Consider the following 26,148-nt stretch of genomic DNA (forward strand, 5'->3'; position numbering starts at 1 on the left):
CATTACTGCTGCACAAGGTGGCTCTTTTAGTTTATAATGGCTGGAGGGGGTGACAGTGGCCCTTTAATGCTGCACAAAGGTTAATGATGACCCAATAAGATGTTCCATATTAAAATATGCCCCATATAATGCTGCACAAAGGATAATGATGGCCCCATATGATGCTCCATACAAAAATATGCCCCATATAATGCTGCGATTAAAAAAAAAAATGACATACTCACCTCTCGTCACTGCCCACTGCTCCTCAGCATCGCCGGTTCTCTGCAGTAACTGTTCAGGCAGAGAGCGCGCACTAACCACATCATTGCGCCCCCTGACCTGAACGTCACAGCCAGAGGACCCGGAAGACAGCGCGGCGGTGGAACGGGGACAGGTTAATATTGGATGGTTCACCCTTCCCCAGTCCTACTCATCCTCCTGGCGCTGCATATCAATCCCTGCATCTCGGGTGCCAGCAGCTCTCTTTCTGTCTTCTTTCCTGTGCTGAGCGGTCAGTGATACCACTCAATAAAGTAATGAATATGCCCGCCACGTCTAGTGCGCCACGTGACCGCTCAGCACAGGAAAGAAGACAGGAAGAGAGATGCCGACGCCTGAGATGAAGGGACTGATATGCAGGGATGACACCGGGAGGGTGAGTACGTCATCTTCTGCTCTCCCACCCCAATCCCCCGCCGGCAATGACTCGTGTATAAGCCGAGAGGGGCGTTTTCAGCACAAAAAAATGTGCTGAAAATCTCGGCTTATACACGAGTATATACGGTGCATTAACCATGGCAAGAGTTTATAGCTCAAGGTCAAGTTGCTTCACCTTGTATTTTTATTTTACATGAACATATACCCAAAAATGTATAAAACAGTGTCCCGCTGGTAAGACATTACATGAAATAGAACACATCCCTTCTACCAACTCAGGATGTTGTAATAGCGTATTTGAAATGGGTTCACTAAACTGACAACCTATTTAATTTTTCTTCTGTAGTTTCCAATATCTTCTTTTCCACCAGTGGCTAAGAGAGTAAGTAATTATACTTAGACATAGACATGCTAAATAGTGATGAGTGAGTGTGCTCGTTACTCAAATTTTCCGAGCATTCTCGGGTGTTCTCTGAGTATTTTGTGTGTGCTCGTAAATTATGTTTGAGTCCCTGCAGCTGCATAATTTGCAGCTGTTAGACAACCTGAACACATGCAGGGATTGTCTGTTTGTTAGGCCGGTTTCAAACGTCAGTGGCTCCGGTACGTGAGGTGACAGTTTCCTCACGTACCGGAGACACTGACACACGTAGACCCATAAAAATCAATGCATCTGTTCAGATGTCATTGATTTTTTGCGGACCGTGTCTCCGTGTGCCAAACACGGAGACATGTCAGTGTTTGTGGGAGCGCACGGATTACACGGACCCAATAGAGTCAATGGGTCCGTGTAAAACACGGACCTCACACGGACGTTCTCCGTCTGGGGTCCGTGTGCGTGCAGGAGACAGCGCTACAGTAAGCGTTGTCCCCCCCACATGGTGCTGAAGCCGCGATTCATATGTTCCCTGCAGCAGCGTTTGCTGCAGAGAAAATATGAATAAATAATAGTGTTTAAAATAAAGATCTATGTGTCCGCCGCCCCCCCACCCCCTGTGCGCCCCCCCGCTGTCCTGAAAATACTCACCCGCTCCCACGTTGGCTGTCACTCCTTCCTCTCTGCCCCGCGCCTCCTACTGTATGCGGTCACGTGGGGCCGCTCATTTACAATCATGAATAGTCGGCTCCGCCCCTATGGGAGGTGGAGCCACATATTCATGACTGTAAATGATCGGCCCCACGTGACCGCATACACTAGAAGCCGCGGCCAGACCAGGAAGCAGCGAGGGAGGCGGGTAAGTATTTTCTGAACAGCGGGGGGGCGCACAGGGGGTGGGAGGGCGGCGCACACATAGATCTTTATTTTAAACACTGTTATTCATATTTTCTCTGCAGCAAACGCTGCTGCAGGGAACATATGAATCGCGGCTTCAGGGTACCCACTCGCCATACGGGCGGCACACGTGTGCCGCACGTATGGCCTACGTGAGTTCCCAGGCACACGGACACGGATAACTCCGGTACCGATTTATTCCGGTACCGGAATTATCTGGACGTGTGGGACAGCCCTTAGGGAATCCCCACATGTATCCCCACATGCATTCAGGCCACAAATTATGCAACTGCAGGGACTCAAACATAATTTACGAGCACGCCCAAAATACTCGGAAAACACCCGAGCATGTTCGGAAAACTCGAGTAGCGAGCACACTCGCTCATCACTAATGTTAAATAAAACTACTGTTCTTGCATTATTATTACAAGATGACATATCATTCATGAATAAAAAAATTGGAAACAAAAAAAATTGCCTTTCACCAATAGCCCTAAAAAATCATTAAGACCAATATATATATATATTTTTAATCTTCCCGCAGTTTTTCTTTGGCACTCATGGAATAAATTCCACATCCAACCACATAGTCTCCAGTGCTATGTGCCTAGACAAAATCAATTAACATTGATTCTATATTCCAGAATAGAATCAAAACCTTGTCCGGAATAAGTACGTGATAAGTGTTTGGTGTGCCGAAGTCTGATGCCTTGGCTTCTTAAATTGAACAGAATTCATCATTTTCCACAAGTCAGTGGAATCATACCAACATTTTCTTCCTACACAGAAATAAAAGAAGTCTGAGCAAAATGGAAAAAATAATATCCTAGTCTAAAACTGACAGAAAGTGCAACGCCTTACCTAATAATCAAGAAATATTACGTGCTGTACATCGTGCAGAAATAGAAATATTAACATAGTTGGACAGAGTAGTATTTCACTAACAAATGTGCAAAAATGAAAACTACAAAATAGAAATTGTATGATTTTTTTATTATGTACATAGGATAAGCTAAATTAATGTATGATGTCATAGGATGGAATTAACCAAAGCTCACATCTGGTGATTGCTGAAGGATAACAGCACATACAGTAGTAAAACAGCCTTAAATGGGTGGTCAAGATTTTAGAGCAAGGTTTGCAGTTACTCTATGTGGTTGCAGAATTCTGAATTGTGGTAGTTTTCGATTTGCCTACTGTCACAATTTCCCAGTATTACCGGAGTGAGTGAGCAGTCGTGTGGTCATGTGCTACCTGGTCTCATCCAGCTTCTCTCAATATAAGTGTATTGAGATAAGCTGAGCGCAAATACGGTAATTAGCACTTTATCATATCCAAATCACATAAATGTGGTCAAGTGACCACTCGCTGGCATCACAATCTATCATAGTTCAGAAGTCTGCAAACGCATACAGTGACTGCAGACTTTGCTTTCATATCATGACATCCCCTTTAAGCATATTAGTGTGCACATATGAGAAATAAAACTATGTCCGGCCATTATATGATTTTTATCCTGGATTTCTAACAGTTATTTCCCCTGCAAAATAATCCTCAGCTATTTCTCTTTGCACTTGTATTCTTTTGCTTCTCTCCAGCTCCTACCCCTCCCAGTAAATGGAGATTTATATGCAAGTGTAACATGATCCCTAACTAGATAGATTTGTAGACAAATGTAAATGCAGCGCCCCAGAGTCCTGGTCGTTGCAGTACTGACGCTCCGCCGCTAAGGGGAGTGATGGTACGTCTAATGGCACTTAAGGAGTTCACCTGACCAGGTATCACAGACACCAATACACTTCATAGTCTGGCCTCCAGGGGGAGCAAAGGGCACTATGTATTAGGCCACGAACAGGATCTACTTAAGCCTGAAGAATCAGGTCATGTGTGCCTTGGAACTGTGATTTATTGTGCTTGAACTGTGACTTATTGCAAGGACTGTGTATTGCTAGTTGCCGCCAAAACCGCCGCCATTACAGCGCAACAAGGAGCGCAGGAGAAGAAGAGGGGTGTGGAAGTGGGCGTAGACAAGTTGGAGAGCGCGAAAGACAATGGCCGCCCAATCTAAGTATTGCTGCATCCTTAGGACGTGTCCGTCAGCTGCTGAGGTCCGCCTCCTCATCCTCTATGGAGGGTGGAGACCATGGAGACGGGGCCGCCCCAAAAAGGAGCGCGGGAAGAAGACTCAGAAGAGGGGACAAAGATGGCGACGTCCGAAGCACCGCATGGGGACGACCCAACCCAGTATGAGGCTGCATCACCCGTAGCAGTCTCGGAGTCGTCGTCGCTGCAAGGACTGGCCCTCACAGAGCTACCGATGGGAAGACCCAGCTGGCAGCCGTCTGAGGAATGGGTGGCTGCGGCTGAGGCCCGGCAGTTCGCACGCCGCCGGGAGGCCGACGACAGTGTGACCTCCCGGCTGGGCCAGCCTATGGAGGTCCGCTTGTCTCCAGTGTCCCCCGCCCTATCCATCCCGACCGCGGCAGAGTGTGAGCTGCAGACACTGGACCTGAGGATCCTGCCGGCGGCGGAACATTACGGCGCCTGGTAGCAGCGTGGGGGAACAGGCCCCAACCTGCAGCCCTGGTCGACCTGACAGGTGCTGAGGAGGTCCCACCGTCACACTGGGGTGTAGTGGTTTCCTTCAACTCCCGGGAAGGAAGGGGAGTTATTCAGGAGATCGGAGAGCCGCTGCAGGTCCGCGTCGACCGGAGGGAGGTGGAGCCTTGTGGTGGAAAGTATGATGAGGACCGCGACTTGGAACCTGGAGATGCTGTGACCTATACCCGGTGGAGGAGGGAGGTCGGCTGGATGGCTCGGGGTGTTCAGCGGTGCGTCACTCTCCAGGCTGCTGCTGGGACTCCGGAGGTCGAACCCACTGCAGAAAAGGTAGCAGAGCCCTCCACTGCGGATCACCAGGATAACCCGACCCACTGTGTATCTATGGGTCACACCCGTTCTCGGCTGAGGAGTGTGGCCCAAAGAGGGACGCTGCCGTGCCTGGACGAGGATCGGGCCTTCCCACACTACTGAGGGCCATTTGTCAGGTGAGGCCCGGAAGGAGGCCACCTCCTGATCAGTCAGAATGAAGCCCTAAAGTTCTACAAACTGTAAATAGTTAACTGTTCGTCTTCTCTGTCTTCTGCTGCTAGTACCCGACCAGGGTTGTTCTTAAAGGGATCCCTTTGTTTACCCGGGATCCCTATTGCTTTTTATTTTTGCTTTTGTTTTCCTTTTTGCTCCTTTATACCCCCTATTTTTGAAAAGACTACCGAATCATGGACGGTGAATGGTTCACAAACTGTAATGTAAATAGTTTGCACCCTATTAAGGATGCCCCCTACTGGTTTTAAAGAAAAAGAACTCTTTGCAAAGAAACTGTTCCTGGAAACAGTACCGGAGTTCGTGCCTTACACGGACTTGCAACTTGAGCAGTTGCACTACCTCAAAGAGACTTTGTTCCCTCTTAAAGGGGAAGTTCACCAGTTGCACTTAATGTACAATGTTGCTTTAAAAGAGAGTGAACAGTAATAATGTTTTACATAGCAAGTTATATGTAGCCAGCTAGTTAGTTATAGAAAATGTTTGATAATGTTGTTAGAAATTGAGGACAGGAAGTGAACCCGTAGGGGTTAGTGGGTGAGTCCTCCTAGGAGCCATAGAGAGATGGCTCAGTGATCCTGTACTAAGAAAAGAGGCAGTAGGCCTGGGCAGATAGACAGGCGGTCCTGCATAAGACAAATCAGAGAGTAAGAAGAAAATATTGCACTTAGAAGAGAAAAATGAAGAAAAGTTAATTTTATTTAAGTTTATTAGTAAGCCTTTAGTGGATCCAGCTTATACATCCTTAGAGGCAAAGTTAAATTATTGTTCAGAATTTGCACTTAGTAGAATACCCGTGTGGGTAACAGAAGTTATTTATAGTATGTTATTTAAGATATTTAACCATGTTGTGTTTGTAACGTTTAAGAGTCCTCACCTCCCATAAAGGGAAGCACTGTTATTGTTATTACTTATTCCTGTTTGTTGCATTTCAAAAAGAGACTGCAACCCTGTGTCCTCGTTATTCATCGCGACCTGCACCACGCACCACCACCTACACCTTTCATTGGACGCCCCTTAGCAGGGTCACGGACCGGGCCTAGCCACCGTGACAACCCCAGAACTGAGACAGAGAAGCCCGGTACCGAGTACCCCATGGCCCTGCGTCTGGGGGGCGCTCCATAAACATTTCAGTAGATGCCACCATAGTTTTATATATGAGGAATAAAACTATTTGCAACTAGTATATGACTTCTATTCTGCATTCTTAGCTCCTGGTTCCTTTGCACTAGAAGTCTCAGCAGGTTTTCTTGTTTCCCTTTCCCTTTATATAGAGATTTATAAGCAATGGATGTCACCTGATCCATGACTGAAGACAGAGATTTGTAAACAGATTTGAGGTTTGCTTTTTTTTTTCAGTTTTGAGAGTGAATGAATAGTGCCAAAGAAAAAAAAGTGACTTACAGTGGGTACAGAAAGCATTCAGAACCCTTTACATTTTTCACTCTTTGTTCAATTGCAGCTATTTGGTGAATTCTAAAAAAGTTCATTTTGTTCTCAATTTTTGCAAATTTATTAAAAAAAAAACCTGAAATATCACATGGTCATAAGTATTCAGACCCTTTGCTCAGACACTCATATTTTAGTCACATGCTGTCCATTTCCTTGTGATCCTCCTTGAGATGGTTCTACTCCTTCATTGGAGTCCAGCTGTGTTTAATTAAACTGATAGGACTTGATTTGGAAAGGCACACACCTGTCTATATAAGACCTCACAGCTCACAGTGCATGTCAGACTAAGGGCTGTCCCACACGTCCAGATAATTCCGGTACCGGAATAAATCGGTACCGGAGTTATCCGTGTCCGTGTGCCTGGGAACTCACGGAGGCCATACGTGTGGCACACGTGTGCCGCCCGTATGGCGAGTGGGTACCACACGGAGCGTGTGGTACCCACGCGTGTGGTCCCCTGCATCTGGTGCTGAAGCCGCGATTCATATGTTCCCTGCAGCAGCGTTTGCTGCAGAGAAAATATGAATAATAGTGTTTAAAATAAAGATCCATGTGTCCGCCGCCCTCCCACCCCCTGTGCGCCCCCCCGCTGGTCAGAAAATACTTACCCGGGTCCCCCGTCGGCTGTCGCTCCTTCCTGGTCTGGCCACGGCTTCTAGTGTATGCGGTCACGTGGGCCCGATCATTTACAGTCATGAATATGTGGCTTCACCTCCCATAGGGGCGGAGCCGACTATTCATGATTGCAAATGATCGGCCCCACGTGACCACATACAGTAAGCCGCGGCCAGACCAGGAAGGAGCGACAGCCGACGGGGGACCCGGGTAAGTATTTTCTGACCAGCGGGGGGGCGCACAGGGGGTGGGAGGGCGGCGGACACATAGATCTTTATTTTAAACACTATTATTCATATTTTCTCTGCAGCAAACACTGCTGCAGGGAACATATGAATCGCGGCTTCAGCACCATGTGGGGGGGACAGCGCTTACTGTAGCGCTGTCTCCTGCACGCACACGGACCCCAGACGGAGAATGTCCGTGGGAGGTCCGTGTTTTACACGGACCCATTGACTCTATTGGGTCCGTGTAATACGTGCGCTCCCACGAACACTGACATGTCTCCGTGTTTGGCACACGGAGACACGGTCCGCAAAAAATCAATGACATCTGAACAGATGCATTGATTTTTATGGGTCTACGTGTGTCAGTGTCTCCGGTACGTGAGGAAACTGTCACCTCACGTACCGAAGCCACTGACGTGTGAAACCGGCCTAAGGCTATGTGCACACGTTGCAGATTTGACTGTGGAATTTTCTGTGCAGATTCTGCATTTCTTGGCAGAAAACGCAAGTCAGAATCTGCGCCATTTTTGGGTATGTGCACATGTTGCAGATTTTTGTGCAGATTTCCTCCTTTTTTTCCCCCTGCAGATTTCTATTATGGAAGGGTGCAGAAACACAGCAGATCTGCACAAAAGAAGTGACATGGTCCTTTTTTTAATCTGCTGTGTTTTCCGTGCAGATTTTTCCGCATCATTAGCACAGCATTTTTTTTTTGCCATTGATTTACATTGTACTGTAAATCACTTGAAGATCTGCAGTGTTTCTGCGCGGAAAAAAAGCTGCAGATCTGCAGGAAATCTGCAACATGTGCACATACCCCAAATGAGAATCATTAGGTCAAAGGCACTGGTCAAGGAGCTCAGAGACAAAACTGGCCAAGGTTGTAAGAGAATTTCTGCAGTACTCAAGGTTCTTAAGAGCACAGTGCCCTCCGTAATCCTTAAATGGAAGAAGTTTGGGACCACCAGAAGTCTTCCTAGACCTGGCCGTCCAGCCAAACTGAGCACTCGTGGGAAAAGAGCCTTGGTAAGGGAGGTTAAGAAGAACCCCAAGATCTCTGTGGTTGAGCTTCAGAGATGCAGTAGGGAGATGGGAGAAAGTTGCACAAAGTCAACTATCACTGCAGTGCTCCATCAGTCAGGCCTTTATGGCAGAGTGGCCCGACGGGAGCCTCTCCTCAGTGCAAGGCATATGAAAGCCCTCATAGAGTTTGCTAAAAAAACACATGAAGGAATCCTAGACAATGAGAAATAAGATTCTCTGGTCTGATGAGACAAAGATAGACCTTTTTGGTGATAATTCTAAGCTGTATGTGTGGAGAAGACCAAGCACTGCTTATCACCTGCCCATTACAATTCCAACAGTGAAACATGATGGTGGCAGCATCATGCTTTGGGGGTGTTTTTCAGCTGCAGGGACTGGGGCTGGTTGCTATTGAAGGAAACATGAAGGTGGCCAAGTACAGAGATATCCTGGATGAAAACCTCTTCCAGAGTGCTCTGGACCTCAGACTTGGCCGAAGGTTCACCTTCTAAAAAGATAATGACCCTAAGCACATACCTAAAATAACAAAGGAGTGGCTTCAGAACAACTCTGTGACCATTCTTGACTGTTCCAGCCAGAGCCCTGACCTATACACAATTGAGAATCTCTGGAGAGACCTGGAAATGGCTGTCCAACCTGATGGAACTGGAGAGAATCTGCAAGGAAGGATGGCAGAGAATCCCCAATTCCAGGTGTGAAAAACTTGTTGCATTGATTCCAAGAAGACTCATGGCTGTACTGGCTCAAAAGGGTGCCTCTGCTCAATACTGAGAAAAAGGGTTTGAATACTTATGGCTAGAGATGAGTGAGTTTGATTGGAAAACGATCCCCAAATATAAATTCGGCACATACGGATTCGTTATCGGAAACCCGGGCAAAATTTTATAAAATCTGTAAAAATCTGTAACATTCGGTAAAAGTGCGGCACAATACTTGCGGTGCCACAAAAATATTTTCAGCACCTTAGGAATGATAATGGTGGTGTTTTCTGAGCATTTGGCATGTGTTTGATGAGGGGAGGGGGTTTGCAGAGCTCAGAGGCGCCGTGTTCTTGGAACCACAGCACAGCAGTAGTGTTGAGCATTCCGATACCGCAAGTATCGGGTATCGGCCGATACTTAGCGGTATCGGAATTCCGATACCGAGATCCGATACTTGCCGCGTATCGGATACCGGAATCGGAAGTTCCCAGGATTCAAACTGCACAAATTTGTACGAAATCAGCCAATGAGAATGATTCCAAGTGTGGGCACATCCTGTTCAGCATGGAGGGCATGAAACTACTGGCAAGGCTGTGATTGGCTGCTGAAATTATGTCATGATGCAGTTTAAAAGTCGCTGGCGCCATTTTGCGCTCACTTTGCTGTGAATTCAGTTAGTGACAGGACGCTGTTTGCTGACTGAGGGCCAGTTTAGAGATAGCGATTTGCTTCTTTGTGCTTTTCCAAGGCTAATTCAGCAACCGCTGTGTTCACCTACTAATCACCTTGCTTTTGCCTTGCAGCGCTGTTTTCACAGCGATCTGCAAGGTCTGTGTGTGTGTGTGTGAGTGCAGCCCACTCTCTAGTCTGTGTGCAGCCATAGGCCATCCATAGCTGGTTGTATTCAGTTCAGGGAGGGTGGTTCATTGCCTCATACTGTTCTATTTTTTTTTTTTTTCAAGTAGTGTAGTCTGCTGCTCATTTTTTCTAATAATTCCTATTAGTGACTTTCCACCCGTATCCAGCTAACTTGTGGAAAAACACTACATAGGATAAAGTAGAGGAGGTTTTTTGGGCCTTGCAGCGCCGTTTACGGCTGTCTGCACGGTCTCCGTGTGACTGCAGCTCGCCCTGTAGTCTGTGAGCAGCCATAGCCTGGTTGTATCCAGCTCAGGGTTGTTCACTGCGTCATACCGTAAAATCAATTTTCCTTTTGTTTTAAGTAGTGCAGGCTGCTGCACATTTTTTCAAAAAATTCCTATTAGTGTCTTTCCACCCGTATCCAGCTAACTTGTGGAAAAACACTACATAGGATAAAGTAGAGGAGGTTTTTTGGGCCTTGCAGCGCCGTTTACGGCTGTCTGCACGGTCTCCGTGTGACTGCAGCTCGCCCTGTAGTCTGTGAGCAGCCATAGCCTGGTTGTATCCAGCTCAGGGTTGTTCACTGCGTCATACCGTAAAATCAATTTTCCTTTTGTTTTAAGTAGTGCAGGCTGCTGCACATTTTTTCAAAAAATTCCTATTAGTGTCTTTCCACCCGTATCCAGCTAACTTGTGGAAAAACACTACATAGGATAAAGTAGAGGAGGTTTTTTGGGCCTTGCAGCACCGTTAATGGCTGTCTGCACGGTCTCCGTGTGACTGCAGCTCGCCCTGTAGTCTGTGAGCAGCCATAGCCTGGTTGTATCCAGCTCAGGGTTGTTCACTGCGTCATACCGTCAAATCAATTTTCCTTTTGTTTTAAGTAGTGCAGGCTGTCTCTGTGTGACTGCAGCTCTCTCTGTTGTCAGTTCAGCCCCCAAAAAATAAATAAATAATAAAGTTCACCAAACACACCACTTTACATTTGTGTAGGCCACATTAGCTCATATTAAAGGGAACCTGTCACCACGTTTTTGGAAGATGGGATAAAAATAGCGTTAAATAGGGGCAGAGGTGGGCATTACATTAGTGTGTTTGTTATGCGTTTATTACCCACCTAAGTTGCCGAAATACCTTTGCAAAGTCTCCGTTTTCGCCTGTCAATCAGGCTGGTCTGGTCAAAAGGGCGTTGTCTTCCCCCAGATTTTGCGTAGTTTTCCGTTGGTGGCGTAGTGGTGTGCGCATGCCCAAGGTCCCGAATCCTCTGCCAGGGGATTTAAAAGAGCGCGCTGTTCGTTTTCATTGGTGATCGGTGGGCGCGGCCATCTTCCTTTGGCCGCGCGTGCGCAGAAGCGGCGCTCTGCTGGCCGCGGCTTCAGGAAAATGGCCGCCGCGATATCCATCTGCGCACGCGCGGCATCCCGCGGCCATTTTCCTGAAGCCGCGGCCAGCAGAGCGCCGCTTCTGCGCACGCGCGGCCAAAGGAAGATGGCCGCGCCCACCGATCACCAATGAAAACGAACAGCGCGCTCTTTTAAATCCCATGGCAGAGGATTCAGGACTTTGGGCATGCGCACACCACTACGCCACCAACGGAAAACTACGCAAAATCTGGGGGAAGACAAGACGCCCTTTTGACCAGACCAGCCTGATTGACAGGCGAAAACGGAGACTTTGCAAAGGTATTTCGGCAACTTAGGTGGGTAATAAACGCATAACAAACACACTAATGTAATGCCCACCTCTGCCCCTATTTAACGCTATTTTTATCCCATCTTCCAAAAACGTGGTGACAGGTTCCCTTTAAAGTCTAGTCCACACTTTAGAAAATTATTGTTTCCTATACCTGTTAGGACTCGGAGCTTTTCAGGAATAAGCACACAAAGCCGATAGTACTTTTCTGCTTATCTTTATCAGTCAACCAAGATGAAGAAGGCAGGGAGTAAGGCACGTGGGCGTGGGTGCGGAGCAGGGAGAGGACATGGGGATTCTGTGCCTGCTGCGGGCACCGGTGACTCATCAGCACCCACTTTCACCAGGGAACAGTCTTTCATGCGCAGCTTTGTCGCAGAGCGCCGTACACCGCTGCTGCGTGAAGACCAAATTGAAGCCGTTGTCGGATGGATGGCAGCTAACGCATTGACTTCAATTAGTGCCACATCCTCACAGACACAGAGCACTGGAGAGCAGCCATCTGTCTCTTCACCACCTGCCAAATTGGCCAGGCAGACAGAGAGCCCAGGACAGGAGCCGTCTCTACTTCTGTTCTCTGAATCTCTTGGCTTGGAAACAGGGGGCCAGCCAAGCAGCATTGGAGAAATGGAAGAAGAGGCAGGGTGCAGTGATGCCCAACAGCTTTTTCTCTCTGAGTCTGAAGAGGCGGGTGGGCCAGGGCCTCCGGTCACCACATCGCAGGCCGCATCCGCTGATGATGACACTCAGGTGCCACTTTCTGGTGCGTGCTCTGCTGCTGAGACTACCCAGGAGGAGCAGTTGGTGGCAGAGGGTAGTGTAGATAATGAGGTCCTTGACCCATCGTGGCGTGAGGGACAGGAAGGTGGTGGGAGCAGCTCTGAGAAAGAGATTCCTAGAACGGGCCAAAGAGGTAGAGGGAGGGGGAAGACTGCGCAGCCTGTAGCCTCCACTTTGGCACCCATTAGGAGCATGTCTGTTCCAAAAGCCAAAAAGGGCACTCCCAAGACTTGCAGTGTCTGGCCCTTTTTTGACACAGTTGCAGATGACATTTGCTATGTCAAATGCAAGGTGTGTCATCACAAAGTCAAAAGAGGTCGAAATGTCAGCAACCTCAATACCTCCAACATGTGGAAACATGTGCGCAACAGGCATGCGGCGGAGTTAGAAAAACACACTGAAGAGCTTGGCCAACCAACAGCGGCAGCTACCACCTCTTCAGCTCGTGTTGTCTCTTCCTCCAGCTCACACGCAGCTGGTTCGGCTTCCTCCCAGGATCGCCGTGGAAGAACCTCTGGCCCTGTTGTCCAGAGACCCGCTGTAATTCCACCCGCAGCACCACTTTCCCAGTCATCCACACACTCCCAGCCCAGTCTACAGCCATCGGTAGTACAGGCATGGGAGAAAAGGCGGCCTTTCTCGTCAAACCACCCACGAACACAGGCTCTGACTGCAGGCATTGCCAAACTTCTGTCACTGGAAATGCTGTCATTCAGGCTGGTGGAGACTGACAGCTTCCATGACTTGATGTCATTGGCAGTCCCACAGTACAATGTGCCCAGCCGCTTTTACTTCAGCAGGCAAGCTGTCCCTGCCCTGCACAAGCATGTGGAGGGACACATAAAACACGCGCTACTGAATGCCGTCAGTAGCAAGGTCCACCTCACCACCGATGCGTGGACCAGTCAACATGGACAGGGGTGATACCTTTCCCTCACTGCCCATTGGGTTAATGTTGTTGAGCCGGGTACAGATCGTGCGAGTGGCGCAGGACGTGTCCTGCCCACTCCAAGGATTGCAGGAATCCATTCTGTACGCATTGACTCCTCCTCTTACACCAGTTCATCAGAATCATCGCTGCAGGAGCCATCACAGTCCACCTCCACATGGACCCGTGATGAACGTGTACCTGTTACGACCGACATGAGCACAGCCGTGGCCAAACGTCAACAGGCCGTCTTGAAATTAATTTCTTTGGGGAATCGAAGCCACACAGCGCAGGAGCTCTGGAATGCCATCAAGCAGGAGAGCGATGTGTGGTTTGTGCCAGCGAATCTCCAGCCAGGCATGGTAGTGTGTGATAATGGCCGAAATCTGGTGGCAGCTCTGGGCCTCGGCAACCTCACTCACATCCCATGTCTGGCACATGTGCTCAATTTGGTCGTGCAGAGTTTTTTGAGGGACTATCCGGATCTTGATGCACTGCTGCACAAGGTCCGCCTAGAGTGTGCTCACTTGCGGCGTTCCAGCACGGCAAAAGCGCGCATTGCGGCTCTGCAGTGCCGACACCACCTGCCGGAACATCGCATCATATGTGACCTACCTACCAGGTGGAATTCCACGTTACATATGTTGGAGCGGTTGTGTGAGCAGCAGCAAGCTGTAATGGAGTACCAGCTGCATCAGGCGCAAAGAAGTCACACTCCGCGCCGTTCAGACTTCACAACCACAGAGTGGGCCACTATGAAGGACGTCTGCCAGGTTTTGCGTCCCTTCGATTATTCCACGCGGATGGCGAGTGCAGATGATGCACTAGTCAGCATGACTGTCCCCCTTATCTGCCTGCTTGAAAAATCACTGCAAGCGCTAAGGGATGATGTTGTGGAAGAGGTGGAGGATGAGGATTCACCATTTCCATCATCTTCTGGACAGTCAGCGCCACGTGGTTCCTCACAAACGCGTAGGCAGGGGACACTTTGTGAGGAGGATGAGGAGGAGTCAATGGAGGAGGAAGACATCCGTCCAGAGGAGGGAGTTACACAATTGTCCAGTACTCAGTGTGTACAGCGAGGGTGGGGTGATGACGAGCGGGCAGAGATCACGCCTCCAGCAGGGGACAGCGTTTCTTGGCCAGTTGGCAGTCTGCAGCACATGGTGGATTACATGCTGCAGTGCCTGAGAAACGACCGCCGCATCGCCCACATTCTCAACATGTCTGATTATTGGGTGTTCACCCTCCTCGATCCTCGCTACCGGGACAACGTAGAAAGCCTCATCACACCGTTGAACCGGGAGCGAAAAATGCGGGAGTACCAAGACACACTGGTGAATTCCATCATCTTCTCCATTCCAAAAGTGAGAGAAGTGCTGCTAGTGCATTACAAAGCAGCTCAGTGCGTCCAGGCAGTGGTGGAGGCTCTGCACAAAGAGGGAGCAGAAGCAGTGCCTCTGCCCAAGGCAAGACCAGTATGGCCCAACTGTGGCACAGTTTTCTGTGCCCGCCACAAAAGTCTACACCATCACAGACGGCTCCAGTCAGCAGGAGGCAACGGTTCCGTCAGATGGTGACAGACTACATGTCTTGCCCTCTTGCTGTACTCCCAGACGGCTCTTCACCTTTCAAGTTTTGGGTCTCAAAGCTGGATACATGGCCAGAGCTAAGCCAGTATGCATTGGAGGTGCTGGCTTGCCCTGCGGCTAGTGTATTATCGGAACGCATCTTTAGTGCTGCAGGTGGTGTACTAACTGACCGTTGCATGCGACTATCCTCCGATAACGTTGACCGGCTTACTTTCCTGAAAATGAACAAGGCCTGGATCTCGCAGGAATTTGCCACTCCTCTTCCTGATTAAATAATTAGGTGACTGTCTACGTTATCCAGGTATCCTGTTGTGTTCATCTTTCTACCACCTGAACTTAAATTCCTGGGCTCCAACACCGCCAGTTGAGGCTCAGAAGTGCCATCTGCACAGTCAAAACATACGACCCAGTGTTATTGGGTTTCAGTAACGTCAGCTGATCCCCAGCTGTGTAGCCGGCAATGTGTCCTGCGACCGCCACACTGACACAACAACTGAAATGTAAGGGAAACTGTCCCCCCCCCCCAAGGCGTTTGTTACTGAAAGAGCCACCTGGTGCAGCAGTAATGATGCACAAGGAAAAGGTAGCTATTTTTGTTTAGCTCCTTGCACACGCAGAACTTAACACTTATAAAATGTGTCCACTGATACCGTAAAACCGTCCCGGAGGTGGGACTTTCCTTCGTAATGTGACGCAGCACAGCCGTCATTCTTACCCCCCCGGCGCCGTGCGCCGGCTCCTCAGCGTTGTTTGATTCTGTCTCGAAGCCTGTGCTGTTATGTTATCCCTTGGCCAGGCACACTTAGCGCTGCCCCTCTTCTGACATCATTTGGTGTCAGGCTGGCTGCGCCTGTGCGGCCGCGCTGGACGAGAGCCCGCCTCGCAGTGTCTTCTGATTTAATCCCACTGCGGGCCTGAGATCCATGGACATGCACAGTGCATATCTCAACCTCCGCCTCTCACTCATCTCCCTACGCCTTCTTCAGACTATGCGCCGTCAGCTGTTCCCTAATAGCATGGCACGGCCGTGACGCCGCACAGTCTGAAGAAGCCGTAGGGAGGGGAGTGAGAGGCGAGGATATGCACTGCGCATGGCCACGGATCCCAGGCCCGCGGTGGGATTACATTAGACGACACTGCGAGGCGGGCTCTCAGCCAGCGCGGCCGCACAGGCGCAGCCAGCCTGACACCAAATGATGTCAGAAGATGGGCAGCGCTAAGTGTGCCTGGCCAAGGGATAACATAACAGCACAGGCTTTGAGACAGAATCAAACAACGCTGAGGACCCTGGGCACGGCGCGGGGGGGTAAGAATGACGGCTGTGCTGCGTCATATTACGAAGGAATGTCCCACCTCCGGGACGGTCTCACGGTATCAGGGGACACATTTTATAAGTGTTTAGTTCTGTGTTTGCAATGAGCATAATGAAAAGAGCCACCTTTTCCTTTTGCATCCTTTGTGCTGCACAAGCTGGCTCTTTCAGCTACAAACGCCTTGGGGGGGGTTAAAGGTTCCCTTTAGACTTTCTCCAATCAGGCTTCGGCCTACACTGTGTTCCTCTGCTCCTCCTGCTGTCCCTGGGCTCCAACAACGCTAGTTGCCGTCCAGAAGTGCTGTCCGCACAGTCCCAACAGTCCCTCCTCTGTTATTGGGGTTCAGTAACGTCAGCTGTTCCCCAGCTGTGTGTGTGGCAATCCCTCCTATCTCCTCCACCTCCTCCTCCTCCTGCTGTCCCTGGGCTCCAACACCGCTAGTTGCCATCCAGAAGTGCTGTCCGCACAGTCCCAACAGTCCCTCCTCTGTTATTGGGGTTCAGTAACGTCAGCTGTTCCCCAGCTGTGTGTGTGGCAATCCCTCCTATCACCTCCACCTCCTCCTGCTGTCCCTGGGCTCCAACATCGCTAGTTGCCGTCCAGAAGTGCTGTCCGCACAGTCCCAACAGTCCCTCCTCTGTTATTAGAGTTCAGTAACGTCAGCTGTTCCCCAGCTGTGTGTGTGGCAATCCCTCCTATCTCCTCCACCTCCTCCTCCTGCTGCTGTCCCTGGGCTCCAACACCGCTAGTTGCCATCCAGAAGTGCTGTCCGCACAGTCCCAACAGTCGCTCCTCTGTTATTGGGGTTCAGTAACGTCAGCTGTTCCCCAGCTGTGTGTGTGGCAATCCCTCCTATCTCCTCCACCTCCTCCTCCTCCTGCTGTCCCTGGGCTCCAACACCGCTAGTTGCCGTCCAGAAGTGCTGTCCGCACAGTCCCAACAGTCCCTCCTCTGTTATTGGGGTTCAGTAACGTCAGCTGTTTCCCAGCTGTGTGTGTGGCAATCCCTCCTATCTCCTCCACCTCCTCCTCCTCCTGCTGTCCCTGGGCTCCAACACCGCTAGTTGCCGTCCAGAAGTGCTGTCCGCACAGTCCCAACAGTCCCTCCTCTGTTATTGGGGTTCAGTAACGTCAGATGTTCCCCAGCTGTGTGTGTGGCAATCCCTCCTATCTCCTCCACCTCCTCCTCCTCCTGCTGTCCCTGGGCTCCAACACCACTAGTTGCCGTCCAGAAGTGCTGTCCGCACAGTCCCAACAGTCCCTCCTCTGTTATTGGGGTTCAGTAACGTCAGCTGTTCCCCAGCTGTGTGTGTGGCAATCCCTCCTATCTCCTCCACCTCCTCCTCCTCCTGCTGTCCCTGGGCTCCAACACCGCTAGTTGCCGTCCAGAAGTGCTGTCCGCACAGTCCCAACAGTCCCTCCTCTGTTATTGGGGTTCAGTAACGTCAGCTGTTCCCCAGCTGTGTGTGTGGCAATCCCTCCTATCTCCTCCACCTCCTCCTCCTCCTGCTGTCTCTGGGCTCCAACACCGCTAGTTGCCGTCCAGAAGTGCTATCCGCACAGTCCCAACAGTCCCTCCTCTGTTATTGGGGTTCAGTAACGTCAGCTGTTCCCCAGCTGTGTGTGTGGCAATCCCTCCTATCTCCTCCACCTCCTCCTCCTCCTGCTGTCCCTGGGCTCCAACACCGCTAGTTGCCATCCGGAAGTGCTGTCCGCACAGAGCCAAACACCTCGCCAATGTGTTAGTGGGGTTCAGTAATGCCTGCTGCTCCCCTGCTGTGTATACGGCAACGTGTCCTGCGACCGCCACGCAGGCACAACAAGTTAAATTTAAGGGAACCTGTCCCCCCACCCCCCAGGCGTTTGTTACTGAAGGAGACACCTTGTGCAGCAGTAATGATGCAAAGTGCCTCTTTTCGTGGTGCTCCTTGCACATGCTGAACCTAACACTTATGAAATGTGTCCCCTCACACGGTTAAACCGTCCGGTCGGTGGAACTTTCCTTTGTCATGTGACGCAGCACAGCCGTCATTCTTACCCCCGTGGCGCCGTGCGCCTCCTCCTCAGCGTTGTTTGAATCTGTCCCGGAGTCTGCGCTGTTATGTTATCCCTTGGCCAGGCACACTTAGCGCTGCCCGTCTTCTGACATCATTTGGTATCAGGATGGCTGCGCCTGTGCGGCCGCGCTGGACGAGATCCCGCCTCGTAGTGTCTTCTGATTTAATCCCACTGCGGACCTGTGATCCATGGACATTAGCAGTGCATATCTGAACCTCCGCCTCTCACTCATCTCCCTACGCCTTCTTCAGACTGTGCGCTGTCAGCTGATCCCTAATAGCATGCCACGGCCGTGACACCGCACAGTCTGAAGAAGCCGTAGGGAGGGGAGTGAGAGGCGAGGATATGCACTGCTCATTCCCATGGATCACAGGTCCGCAGATTGATTACATTAGATGACACAGCGAGGCGGGATCTTGCCCAGCGCGTCCGCACAGGCGCAGCCAGCCTGACATCAAATGATGTCAGAAGACGGGCAGCGCTAAGTGTGCCTGGCCAAGGGATAACATAACAGCGCAGACTCTGGGGCAGATTCAAACAACGCTGAGGAGGAGGCGCACGGCGCCAAGGGGGTAAGAATGACGGCTGTGCTGCGTCACATGACAAAGGAAAGTTCCACCGACCGGACGGTTTAACCGTGTGAGGGGACACATTTCAAAAGTGTTAGGTTCAGCATGTGCAAGGACCATCATTAAAAGAGCTAAGTTTACCTTTTCCAGCATTAGTGCTGTACAAGATGGCTCTTTCAGCTACAAACGCCTGGGGGGGGTTAAAGGTTCCCTTTCAACTTGCTCCAGTGCAGGCTGCGGCCTAAACTCTGCTCCACCTGCAGAGCCCGGGCTCCAACACCTCTAGTTGCTGTCCGGAAGTGCTGGCTGCACAGAGAAAAACGCCCGCCAATGTGTCAGTGGGGTTCAGCACCGCCAGCTGTTCCCCTGCTGTGTAGCCGGCAACGTGTCCTGCAACAGCCACGCAGACACAACAGACCCAAAGCTGCCGCCAGTGCAGGCTTCGGCCTACACTCTGCTCCCCCTGCTCCTCCTGCTGACCCTGGGCTCTAACAATGCCAGTTGGGGCCCAGATGTGCTAGCTGCACAGAGAAAAACACACGCCACTGTGTCAGTGGGGTTCAGCACCGCCAGCTGTTCCCCTGCTGTGTAGCCGGCAACGTGTCCTGCAACAGCCATGCAGACACAAGAAATGAAATTGAAGGGAACCTGTCCCCCCTCCCCCAGGCGTTTGTATGTTTTACAGCCACCTTGTACAGCTGTAATGCTGCATGTGTGCAAGATGGCTCATAAACTTATTCTCCTTGCACATGTGGAACTAAACACGTCAAAAATGTGTCCTCTGTGACCATTTAACCGTCCCGGAGGTGTGACTTTCCTTTGTAATGACATGCTGCAACCCCCTTGGTAGCGCTGCCCGTCTTCTGGCATCATTGTTTGGCTGGCTGCGCCTCTGCGGCCGCCCTGACCCACACAACGCCCCTCGGTGTCTTATTTATTTGGACTGCGAGGGTGTGATTGATGGGCATGAGCAGTACATATGTTTGCCTGTCCCTCATCTCCTTCCGCCTTCTTCAGACTGTGCGGCTTCATGGCCGTGGCATGCGATAAGGGATCAGCTGACGCCGCACAGTCTGAAGCAGGTGTAAGGACCCGAGTGTGAGAGGCGAACATATGTACTGCGCCAGGCCATGAATCCCAGCCCCGCAGTGTTTCAACTATGTAAAGACACTGCGGGGCTGGGATTCATGGTCATCGCGAACTGCAACGGCCGACATTAAATGATGTCAGAAGATGGGCAGCGCTAACAGCGCAAGGCCAAGGGATAACACGACAGCGCAGACTCCTGTACAGCAAATAACAACGCTCAGGAGGCTGCGCCCAGCACCAAGGTGGGATTCTTGACATCTGTGCTGCGTCTCATTACGAAGGGAACTCTCGCCTCCAACACAGTTTGACTGTATAAAGGGCTAAATGTTATACGTGTTTCATTCAGCGTGTGCAAGGAGAAAAATTAAAAGAGCAACCTTTGACTTGTGCAGCACTACTGCTGCATAAGGCGTGGCTCTTCTAATTTGTAACACCTGAGGGGGGGTTAAAGGTTACCTTTAAATTTGGTTCAATTAGGCTTCGGCCTACACTCTGCTCCCCCTGCAGATCCTGGGCTCTAACACCGCCAGTTGGTGCCCAGTACTGCTCGCTGCACAGAGAAAAACACCCGCCAATGTGTCAGTGGGGTTCAGCACTGCCAGCTGTTCCCCTGCTGTGTAGCCGGCATCGTGTCCTGCAAAAGCCACGCAGACACAAGAACTGAAATTGAAGGGAACCTGTCCCCCCTCCCCCAGGTGTTTGTATGTTTTACAGCCACCTTGTACAGCAGTAATGCTGCATGTGTGCAAGGTGGCTCATAAACTTATTCTCCTTGCACACGTGGAACGGAACACGTCTACAATGTGTCCCCTGAGACCATTAAAACATCCCTGAGGTGTGACTTTCCTTTGTAATGACACGCAACAACCCCCTTGGTAGCGCAGCCCTTCTTCTGACATCATTGTTTGGCTGGCTGCGCCTCTGCGGCCGCCCTGCCCGACACAATGCCCCTCGGTGTCTTATTTATTTTGACTGCGAGGGTGTGATTGACGGGCATGAGCAGTGCATATCTTCGCCAGGCTGTCACTCAGCTCCTTCCGCCTTCTTCAGACTGTGCGGCTTCATGGCCGTGGCATGCGATATGGGATCAGCTGACGCCGCACAGTCTGTAGCAGGTGTAAGGACACGAGCGAGAGGCGAACATATGTACTGCGCCAGGCCATGAATCCCAGCCCCGCAGTGTGAAACACTGTAAAGACACTGCGGGGCTGGGATTCATGGGCATCACGAACTGCACCAGCCGACATGAAATGATGTCAGAAGACAGGCAGCGCATGGCCAAGGGATAACGCAACAACGCAGACTCCTGTACATCAAAATGCGATGCTCAGAAGGCCGCGCCAAGCACCAAGGTGGTATTTTTGCCAGCTGTGCTGCGTCTCATTACGAAGGGAACTCCCGCCTCCAAGACAGATTGACTGTATAAGGGCCAAAATGTTGTACGTGTTTCATTCAGCTTGTGCAAGGAACAAAATTAAAAGAGCAACCTTTGACTTGTGCAGCACTACTGCTGCATAAGGCGTGGCTCTTCTAGTTTGTAACACCTGAGGGGGGTTAAAGGTTACCTTTAAAATTGGTTCAATTAGGCTTCGGCCTACACTCTGCTCCCCCTGCAGATCCTGGGCTCTAACACCGCCAGTTGGTGCCCCGAAGTGCTGGCTGCACAGAGAAAAACACACGCCAATGTGTCAGTGGGGTTCAGCACCGCCAGCTGTTCCCCTGCTGTGTAGCCGGCAACGTGTCCTGCAACAGCCACGCAGACACAACAGACCTACAAATGCCTAGTTGGGGCTCTAGGAAGACAAGCTTGAATAGGTCCCCATCCTGGTTCCAGCACCGTCAGCTGGTTCCGGGCAGAGCCTTTGGCTTAGGTGCCTCCTTCTGGGTATCCGAGTTCCACCAACGTCAGGTGGTCCTTGGTAGTGCTTTCAGGCATGGGTACCTCCTGCTTAGTAACCGGGTTCCAGTAACGTCAGCTGGTCCTCGGTAGTTTCATTGGCTTTTGGACCTTCGGCTACCCATCCGGGTTCCAGTACCGTCAGCTGGTTCTCGGCAGTGTCTTTTGCTCTTGTACCTTCTGCTCCCCATCCTGGTTCCAGTACCGTCAGCTGGTTCCGGGCAGAGCCTTTGGCTTAGGTGCCTCCCTCTGGGTATCTGAGTTCCATCAACGTCAGGTGGTCCTTGGTAGTGCTTTCAGACACGGGTACCTCCTGCTTAGTAACCGGGTTCCAGTAACGTCAGCTGGTCCTCGGTAGTTCCATTGGCTCTTGGACCTTCGGCTACCCATCCGGGTTCCAGTACCGTCAGCTGGTTCTCGGCAGTGTCTTTTGCTCTTGTACCTTCTGCTCCCCATCCTGGTTCCAGTACCGTCAGCTGGTTCCTGGCAGAGCCTTTGGCTTAGGTGCCTCCCTCTGGGTATCCGAGTTCCACCAACGTCAGGTGGTCCTTGGTAGTGCTTTCAGGCACGGGTACCTCCTGCTTAGTAACCGGGTTCCAGTAACGTCAGCTGGTCCTCGGTAGTTCCATTGGCTCTTGGACCTTCTGGTAGCCATCCGAGTTCCAGTTCCATCAGCTGTTTCTCGGCATTTTCTCAGCCTTCTTGTACCTTCTGCTACATTTCCAAGTTCAAGACCCTAAAGACGACGACCCGGAAGACCACCCCTAAGATGACGACGACACCAGAGATGACAACCACTGAGATGATGACGACACTGGAGACGATGACCCTGAAGACCACCCCCATGACGACGACCCCGGAGACGACGACCCTGGAGACGACGACGACCTGGAAGACCGAGAAGCAGAAGAACAAGAGGCTGCAGAACAAAGAGCAGAAGAACATTAAGCATGAGACTAAATATCAGAGCAAAAGATATTATCTAAATTATAAGCAGAAGAAGACTAAGCAGTGTATGGGGGTGAGTCCGTTCCTCCTCGTGGTGCCCCTGGATAAAGCCTGATGCTGCAGGCCAAACTGAACGCGGACAAATGTAACTGTTTTGTGACAGGCAGAACGGAAGGTGTAATCTTCAAACTTTTATAGATAACAACTACGGGAATGCCTGTCACAAATAAGAATATGATGAAGAAGTTGAATATGAGGAAGATAATAGTAAAATAAAAAGAATATGAACAATGTAACAAAAAAATAATAGGTAGAAGATGAAGAAGAAGATGAATAAGGTGAAGAAGTTGATGTCAAAGAAGCTGATGATGAGGATAATGAAGAAGAAAGTGTGGGAGAAGTAAAAAAGAAGGTGAAGGGCGTGGAAGTAGTGAAACATCAATATCTGACAAAATAAAAAAAAATTAACATAGTCAAAATCTTTCTAACGCCGAACGTCATAAAAAACAAAACAAAATCCTGCTATTCTATTAGATTGGGCTAAACCTCTGTGACTTTAATGTCTCCGCCACGTCCCCCAATACATCCTACATTATTCTTAGTTGTTTTCCTTCATATAGAATGAACCTACAAGTTAAGAAAGGGTTTATTTTAATTCCGATATTTTCGTCCCATTGACTTGCATTGGGATCGGGTATCGGTATCGGATTAGATCCGATACTTTGACGGTATCGGCCGATACTTTCCGATACCGATACTTTCCGATATCGGAAGGTATCGCTCAACACTACACAGCAGTCATTTTTTTTTTTCCTTAACTTTGTGTGTACATTGTGGCTAGCCAATCAGGGTGCAGGAAACATCCACAATTTCCTGACACCAAGCCTTGTGTCATTGGCTGCTGAAATCACATGTCCCTCTCCATATAAATATCTGACATGTGGTTTTAGCTCCATTTTGACACAAATACAGTACAGAGAAGCTGCTCCTGACGCTGCCACAGTTTGCATCAAGATTTCAGCTATTTAGTTAAGTGGTTGTATATCAGTCAGATATTGTAGCTAGATAGTGTCCAGTGTGGCTGTAAAATGTACCTTCCGGATTTTTTATTTTTTTTGGGGGGGGCATTACTGAGGTTCTCAGACAAAGCCGCCAGGGCACATGTCCTACAAGTGTGTTGTGCACAGCTTTTATAGTGCTCCATGCATGAGTATAGCATTCTAAATTATATTAGTTCAGTAGCTACAGTAAATGTGAAAAAGCCTGCTGTATCCCACATTTTAGCTAGTAAGATGGATGGTTGCATATCAGTCAGATAGTGTAGCTAGATAGTGTCCAGTGTGGCTGTAAACTTTTCCTCCCAGCACTTTTTTCTTTTTTTTGGCCATACTGAGGTGCACAAATAAATCCAGCAGGGCACGTGTTGTGCACTGCTTCTATTGTGATCAATGCATGAGTATAACATTCTAATTCACATGTAGCTAGAGAAAAATATTAAAAAGCCTGCTGTATCCCACCTTGTAATTTACTGCTGTGGTGAAATAAAACTGCCTGCAGACCAAAGGCACATGAAAAAAAGTTATATTTTTTTCTGTTGCTAAATGTGAAACAGCCTGGTGTATCCCACGTTGTCATTTTGTGGCAGTGAAATGAACCTGTCTGCAGACCTAAGGCATATTTTTAAAAACTACAATTTTTCAGTTGCAAAAAGTTAGACAACACGCTGTATCACACTGTCATTTGTTTGGGTTTAAATTAAGCTGTAGAGGCATAATCCAGAGGCCAAAAATAAATTCTTCTATTATTAACATCATATAGTAAGGGTCCACTCCTGACTTGAAAAGTAGCTTGTAGTATCTAGTGTGTTATAGAGGCCTGATACATAGGCCACCCAAAAAAAATTCTTCTGTTATTAACGTCAGACTGTAAGGGACCTACCTTTAAAAAGTTTTTGTAGCTTCTAGTGTGTTATATAGGCCAGATACATAGGCCACAAAAAATTCTTCTGTTATTAACACCATACAGTAAGGGACCAGAGTTTAACCCCTTAACGGCCGCCGATACGCCTTTTAACGGCGGCAGTTAAGGCTACTTAAACCACAGCGCCGTTAATTAACGGCGCTGTGAAAAAAGTGTATAGCACCCCCCAGAGTTGGATTTTCTCTGGGATCTCGATTACCGGGGGTAGCCGAGACCCCAGAGAGCATGATTCGGGTCAGTTTTTACCAACTCCCAGATTGCGATCGCCGGTAATAAACCATTTACCGGCGGCCGCAAAAAAAACAAAACGCTAATTTGCCATTTAATTTCTGTCCTCTGATGTGATCGCACATCAGAGGACAGAAAAATGCGGTCCCCGATCTCCCCCGATACTTACCCATGTCCCCCAGTGCTCCTCGTGGCTCCCGATGGGCGCCACCATCTTCTTCCGGAAAAAAATGGCGGGCGCACGCGCAGTGCGCCTGCCGTCCGGCACCCGGAAGATCCGCGTCGGAGTCGGTTTTTACCGAACCTGTTTTGCGATCGCCGGTAATTAACCATTTACCGGCGACCTAAAAAAAAAAGCGATGTCTGTCATTATCTGTCCTCTGATGTGATTGCACATCAGAGGACAGAAAAATAGGGGGATCGGGGACCCTGTTATACTTACCGGTGTCCCTGGGTCCTCCTGTATCCCCTCCTGGCCACCGGCTTCTTCCTCTGGTAAGAAATGGCGGGCGCATGCGCAGTGCGCCACCGTGATCTGCCGGCCGGAAGAGGAAGATTCTTCCTCTTGTTTTATTTTGGACACTGTGAGATCCTATCACGGTGATCAAAATAGAAAAAATAATAAGTAACCCCCCTTTATCACCCCCTTAGTTAGAAAAAAAACAATAAAATAAAAAAAAGTATGTATTTCCATTTTCCAATTAGGGTTAGGGTTGGGGCTAAAGTTAGGGTTAGGGTTGGGGCTAAAGTTAGGGTTAGGGCTAGGGTTAGGGTTGGTGCTAAAATTAGAGTTAGGGCTAGGGTTAGGGTAGGGGCTAAAGTTAGGGTTAGGGTTGGGGCTACAGTTAGGGTTAGGGTTGGGGCTAAAGTTAACGTTAGAGTTAGGATTAGGGTTTGGATTAGCGTTAGAGTTGGTATTAGGGTTAGGGTTGGGATTAGGGTTAAGGTTAGGGTAGGGATTAGGGTTAGGGGTGTATTGGGATTAGGGTTAGGTTTGAGGTTAGGGTTGAGATTATGATTAGGGGTGTGTTGGGGTTATGATTTTGATTAGGGTTATGGTTAGGGTTGGGATTGGGGTTAGGGGTGTTTTGGGGTTAGGGTTATGATTAGGGTTATGGTTAGGGTTGTGATTAGGATTATGGATCGGGTTGGGATTATGGT

Source organism: Ranitomeya variabilis, chromosome 2 (genome assembly GCF_051348905.1).
Source record: "Ranitomeya variabilis isolate aRanVar5 chromosome 2, aRanVar5.hap1, whole genome shotgun sequence".
NCBI classification, from domain to species: Eukaryota; Metazoa; Chordata; class Amphibia; order Anura; family Dendrobatidae; genus Ranitomeya; species Ranitomeya variabilis.